Genomic DNA, 7,207 nt, shown 5'->3' with positions numbered 1-7,207 from the left:
AGGTGTAAAAACTGCCCAGGGACACCGTCTCACTGCCTAGACCCTTGTTTTGAGCAATACCACACCAAGGTCAACCACTACACACTGGATATGGAGAGCTGGGAAAAAGAAATAGCTTGACAAAATGTATATAGACATTTATAATAATGAACTGTAAACAACTGTAAATATAATATAATTTTTTGGAATTTTTCAAATAGCGATTTTGTTATTTAAAAATATTTAGGTAAATGTCTGCACTAAACCTTCAATGCTTGCGAAAATAAAGCACCGGGAGGGATTTAAATACCCCCGCATAAATGCACGCTAGATGCATGTAACTGAGTGGACGCATATGGTGCATCGCACACGCTTGAGGGGTTAAGAAAGCAAATTCTACATCCTAAAAATGATCTTTAGAAATTCTCTGTGGTCTAGTGGTCAGAATTCCTGCCTACAGAGCCAGAGGTCCCAGATTCAATTCCTGGTGCTACCAGATTTTTTTGAGAAGTGGGTCTGGAGTGGGGTCTACTCAGCCTCGTGAGGATAACTGAGGAGCTATTTCAAGGAAATAGTGGCTTCGGACTAAAAAACTGAGTTCAACGGCCGTGGGGATCACTGCACTGAACACGTGAAACTCTCTATCCGCTAAAGTTGGCACTAACTTCGCCGACAGGCGGCAGTCACTTGGTCGGTTTAGTTCGCTTGCAGACTCAAACCACAGAGTTTGTTTTGTTTTTTTTTACTTTAAATTTACAGTGTATACTCACTATCATCATCTTCATCATACTCAATGTTAATCATCTTCATCATACTCAATGTTAATCTCATCAGGATTGATGACTCGAGTTGAGTCGGTTCCACCTCTGTCCTGACCCTGCGTCTCTCCATGCACAAACAATATGTTGCCACTTTTAGGTTGCTGCTGAGCTGCAAAACCAAACAAACACCCACAATATTAGTGGCCTGGGACAATACTTGTCTAGCTTCAAACTGCATGTAGCAGTTTACTGAGATCAACTTAATTTACCGTCAGGTTGAATTCTAGTAAAATGTAAAAAGTTCCTGTAGTTCTTTCTGTACAGATATCACAAGGTAAATTTACACTCCCAACGAAAGTATTTATGTAGATAATAAGTACAGTAAAACCTGCCTTAAACAAACCCTTTATTAAACGGAAATACAGGGCTACTATATATGATTCATTCGTTTTTAAAACGCTGTATTTTCCAAAGTATTATACGTACTAATATGATTGATATATAAAAAGAACCGTAGACTCACGAAGTTTGTATTGTGTGCACCAGTTGGCAGCATGAGTTCAGTGCCTTTACAAAATGGCGACAAAGCAAGAAAAGTTTTTGTTTGTTGGAATATGTGAGATGTTGTTCTGTTATAGCAGTGCAACGCGTATTCAAAAGAGAGTACGGAAAAGAACCGCCATGTAAACAAAGGATTTTGCAGTTGGCTGTGTAATCTGAAAAGCACCGGTCGACCAAATGTGCCAGATGAAACAGTGGAGAGAGTGAGGGAAAGTTCTGTGTGTAGTCCACAAAAATCAACGGTCCGAGCAAGCCACGAACTTGGACTACCACAGCAAACTGTATGGAAGAATTTGCAACGACGGTTACATTTCAAACCGTACCGGCTGTAGCTCCTGCAACAATTAAAACCAGAAGATTATGACAAGCACCTGGAATCTTGCGTCACAATGCAGGAAGCATTGGAGGATGAAGATTTTGCCGACAAGTTGATATTCAGCGATGAAGCAACTTTCCATTTATCTGGGATGGTTAATCGTCACAATGTGAGATTGTGGGGCACTGAAAATCCTCGTGCAATTGTAGCACTTGAAAGAGATTCACCAAAGGTGAATGTTTTCCGTGCAATGTCACAGACAAAGCTGTATGGGCCGTTTTTCTTTTGTGAGAAAACTGTGACTGGTACATCTTACCTAGATATGTTGCAGTTATGGTTGTTTCCACAACTGGCTGCTGATTCCGGGGATTTTGTCTTCCAACAAGACGGGGCACCCCCTCATTGGAATATCAATGTTCGTTGCTACCTAAACAATGAACTTCGGAATCGCTGGATTGGGTGTTGGTGAGGATGACGTAGCTCAGTTTACTTGGCTCCCCAGATCATCTGATCTAACGCCTTGTGACTTTCTCCTTTGGGGGTACATTAAGGATCACGTTTACATACCCCCACTGCCAAGAGCACTAGTAGAGCTGAGGGAAAGCATCGTTGCTGCAGTGATGACCATTGACAGGATGCTACAAAATGTGCTGAACGAGCTCGATTACCGCCTGGATGTGTGTCGTGTGACCCAAGGGGCACACATAGAACATTTGTAGAGTGCAAAAAAAACTTGGTGAGTTTGTGGTTGTTCTTATATATCAATCGTATTTGTACGTGTAATGCTTTGGAAAATATAGCATTTTAAAAACGAATGAATCATTTATAGAAGCCCTGTATTTTCAGGTCCCTTGACTTTGGGGCTGAAAAAGATGTTAAATAACTTGTATTAAACGGAAACTGTCTAACACTGACAATGGAAATCAAAATAAGCCTTTATATGGAAAATTTCCAGTCTTCCGGAATGCATCATATAGAATAATTTTAGGCATCCTATACATTCTACAGAATTTTGTTTTCCCTAACTCTTTAAAATAAGCTTCTAACGGTTCTGCACTACCTACACTGAGATTCAACAGAATTGTTTTCCCCTTCTGGAAATTGTATTCAGTAAGGGCTCTATGCCTACAGTTTTACTTTAGTCTAGCAGCTGTCATCATGGCTACAAAGACAAGAGTTGTGCTTGATCTTAAAACAAGATTAAAAGTGATTCATGCGAGTGAGCAAGATAAATTGTCTGTTAAGCAGATCATGAAGATGTTTAACATCGGTAAACCCCAAGTGTATGAGATTCTAAAGAAGAAAACGGAAATTTTGAAGCGGTGGGAAACTTGTGCTAATGGAAAAATATAAAGAGAACTTAAGAAAACTGCAAATGAAGATGTTAATGAAATAGTGTGGGAGTGGTTTGTCAGTGTCAGGGCGAAAAATCACCGGTTGTCAGGTCCTATGGCAGTGTTCTGCAACCTCTTTCTACTTGTGGCACACCATGAAGTATCCATGACTCAACACGGCACACCAAAATGTTATCCCCCTCAAAAACGCATGATATCAGACAATTAATATAAATACGTAACGTGATCAACTTATTACTATAATATTATTATATTGTTATTTTTTTATCATTAAACAGGAACTGACTCGTGCGTTTATTAACAATTAATGAACTTTAATTCACTGTAGAGTGTAGAAAATGCATTTCTATTACTATTAAAGTAAATACAGTAATTCTATTCATGCCTTCAATGTGATACTTGCGCCTGCATAGCTGCACACAGGTGACTGATCCGTGATGGAATCGTTGACAACGCAAGTCTCATTTCTTCATAGATGTATTTGAGCCGTTCCCTCTTTGATGTCTTAATTTCAGTTAATGTCGAGAAGTCCAGTTCACACAAATATGTAGTTGAAAATGGCAATAACACATTAACTGCCATCTCGGAGATAGCCGGGTATTCACTTCTTACTGCCAACCAAACGTATACAAAGGCACTTCGAGAAGTGTTAGTTTCAATGTTCTGTCTGCTTTTAAATCTGAGAGTTCCTCAGGTATATTAATTGGAAGATGTTCTGAATTCGCAATGAATGGATCACGAACCCAGTCGAAATCTTGTACACTGTCTCCAAAATACTTATTGAATTTCTGCTGCAGCATTTCTAAATGTTCTTTAATTGTGTCCATCACCACTTTATTGCCGTCAGCAAGTGGCCATACAGTCGGGAACATCTCAAACGACCCATCTGTAATTCTCTGTAGCCACAAATTCAGCTTATATAAAAATCCTTGTATCTTATCTATATTAGTTAGAATATTTTTGTTCCTACCTTGCATCTTTCTGTTCAGCTCATTCAAGTGTACGAATATATCGGAAAAATATGCCAACTTACATACCCATTCATCATCTGCAAATAAATCCGCGTACTCATGTCCCTCAACAGTAAAAAATGCACGTACCTCCTCATTAAGTTCAAATATTCGCGACTTCTGTATGTGGTAGGAGTGTAGTGTGTTCTGATTCCATTTCCTGGCACAAAACGGAAAAAGCCGTGATTTGATGAGGTTCATGACTTTTACTACTTCGTCCAGCACAACTTTCAGAGAAGAGGGCAAAGACTTGGCAACAATGGCTTCGTGGCAAATGAGACAATGTTCGCATCGTATGTTAGGATTTATTTTGCGTACTTTAGCTACAAATCCTTCAACATGGCCTGTCATAGAAGCGGCTCCGTCTGTACAAACACTAATGCAATCCTTCCATTTTAGTTCATTATGTAACTCATATTCATTAGTGACACGAAATACCGAAACACCGGTGGCTCGCTCGGGAAGTTCTTTGCAAAAAAAAGAAATTTGTTGCAATTACATCTCCATCGATGTATCGAATGTAAGCAAGAAGTTGTACGTGGCTGCTAACAGCGGTGGACTCATTGATGTGAAGCGGTAACTTCTGACTGCTGTTGATTTTCTCCTTCATAATGGCTTCAATGTCACTGGACATGTCAATAAAATATAGGAAAACCCTTGCTAATCCCTGCAAGTTTTAGGGAAAAGAACCTATACAGAACATGCGGCAAGTATATCAAAGCAGCTGCGTAGATGCGAGAAAAATAAAAATAAATCAGTAATGAAAACAATGATATAACAACAACTGTGAGTAGATAATTTAGTAATAGTAATTAGTAATAAAGAATAGACAAGCATCATCTTATTTAATCAGTACAGTGGCTGAGAATAAAATACAAGCATATGAACAAGGTAACGGATAAAATAAAATGAATAAAATTTGGAAATTAATTTCTTACAATAGGTTAAAGTTTGCGTCACACCTTTCACATTGTGACGGCACACTGGTTGTGGAACACTGTCCTATGGTACAGGAATATGCTAAAAAAGTCGCTGAAAAACTGGGAAAGACTGAATTCAAAGCATCTAACGGATGGTTGGAGAGTTTTCACAAAAGACATCAGATATTTTTTAATGAACTTTGTGATGAATCAAGTGATGTAAATAGTGAGATCACTGAGGAGTGGGAAGCTAAATTGCCATCCATAATCGAGGGATATGAACCTGAAAACATAGCGAATGGTGATGAGACTGGACTGTTCTTCCGCGCAATTCCGAATAAATTGCTATGTCTGAAAGGTGAAAAATGTTTGGGAGGAAAACTGTGCAAAGAAAGATTGACTGTTTTTCTATGTGGTTTTATGTCAGGTGAAATGGAGGAAACCTTAGTGACTGGCAAGGCAGCAGTGCCACGATTCATTGCAATGAATATATGGTCTACAGCAGGCATGTCAAACGCGTCGATCGCGGGATGATTTTTGGTCATCATAGGGCTATAAGGAAATTATTTTTGAAAAGCATGTATAAATTTACTTGTAATATATATGATTATATTCAGATTTTGAAGGGAAAATACGTGTTAAAGTAGTCTGTACTTTCAATGTATATTGCTTTTGCAACAAACATCATGTGTCATGTTGTTTTTACCAATATTTTTGCTTAAAGCGAGGTACGACAATAGGAGGGGGTGGTAGATCACTGGCAGTTTTAACACCAAAAAGTCGATCAAAACCTGTTTGAAGGTGGATNGCTTTTGTTTCTTCAGGTTAAGTGAAGTAACTGACTGTGGTGTCTTCTAGTACATGACACAAAGTCTGGACTGTTAGCATATGTCTCTAAAAATGGTGTCTGCTTTTCTCAGGTAATAATTAATTCGCTTGGTGGAGGGTGGAGTCCAACTGGGTCCACTCGGCACAGTGGCCACTGACTGGCCTATTGTAGCCAGGCCCGGGTGATTATAATGATGGAGAATTTGGGGAGGGGAGAGGAAACCAAAGTACTCAGAGAAAACCCGATCCACAAATCCTACCTGACCAGACACGGGATCAAACCCGGGTTGCCGCAGTGGGAAGCCAGCGACTAACCGCTTGAGCTATGGTGCGGCCTTTCTCAGGTAAAGTATGTCACAAATTTTATTTCAGTCCTAAATTTCAAAAGTCTGTATGTAGCAGAGGAAATCCCAGAAATATATAGCGAGCTTCTGTGTGACGTTTCTCCTGATACTTCATGCACAACCATTCCTCTCATTATCTTCTCCCTGCCAGGTAATGTTACACAGGCAACTGTGCTAAGTCTCATTCTGATGCCCTGCTCTCCCAACAGAGAAAAAGGCAGCACAAATAATATTGTGACGTGTTTTGCCACTGAAGACGCCGTTCAGATTGTTAACTGGTTTCTTTAACAACCTACAAGTTGCAGTACAATTAAGTATAACACTGTTGCGGGTTTACACAATTTACAAACCCTACACGATAATCTCTTCAGTAGTCTTCACGTATTTATGATGCGGGAGCTATACAAATCTCTCTTAATTACACACTCCCAATATAACTGTACTACAGCACACAATCCTGAAGTCACACAATAAGTCTTCACTTGCTGACTTCTCAGTTATCGCGCACTATAATATCTTCTAACCACGCGTCCGGTTCTTCTTTCCACGACTGCTACTATATTCCAACTGTCATCTGCAGCTGCTACATTTTAACTGTCTTAGGCAGCTGCTACATTTTAACTTAACTTCTTAGGCAGTGCAGTTCCCTTATAAACCCTCAGCCAGACAACGGGAAACGCCTCGCTTCCTTGTTGCCCAGTCGCCATGTTTACAGGTGTTGCTGCCTGTTATGTCACAGTGGGAAGTGCTACCACGTCACCGTGGGGGAGGGGGTGGAGTTTTGACTGGCCTGTTACAGTAGCAGTGACAGTGCTTGATGTTGTTACATCACCGCTGGCAGGGGAGGGGATGTCCTCCATCGCGCAATTTGTCACAATATTATAATGTGAATATATATGGGAGAAACTGGTTAGCCAGCAACAGATAGCCGTTTTATTATGAACAGACACCTTTCTTTTCCCTTCCTACAGTCTTTTTCCTAACTAATTTATGGCCATAAATAAAAATGTCAATTAGAATACCATTAATGCACATACCTGAGTGTTATACGTAGCTTGCACACTTCGTTTAATCCTCAACATCTCTCGCATTGTGTCTTCATTCCCATGACGCACTTCGAATTCCTTCCATGT

At 39.9% G+C, this 7,207-nt stretch overlaps 1 long non-coding RNA gene across 1 annotated transcript in view; it reads right to left on the bottom strand.

The window, feature by feature from the left end:
• LOC117282873 overlaps nt 1–1,176 on the bottom strand; it is a 3,748-nt gene extending 2,572 nt beyond the window's left edge. The window contains exon 1 of the long non-coding RNA XR_004513783.1: nt 750–1,176. This is a non-coding gene — a long non-coding RNA (uncharacterized LOC117282873). The remainder of the gene's footprint in view (nt 1–749) is intronic.
• Between the last annotated feature and the right edge of the window lie 6,031 nt (nt 1,177–7,207).

The sequence above is a fragment of the Cryptotermes secundus genome, unplaced genomic scaffold, assembly GCF_002891405.2.
Source record: "Cryptotermes secundus unplaced genomic scaffold, Csec_1.0 scaffold1596, whole genome shotgun sequence".
In the NCBI taxonomy this organism is placed as follows: Eukaryota; Metazoa; Arthropoda; class Insecta; order Blattodea; family Kalotermitidae; genus Cryptotermes; species Cryptotermes secundus.
The sequence above is the reverse complement of the archived record's forward strand: the minus strand, read 5'-3'. Positions and strand labels throughout refer to the sequence as shown.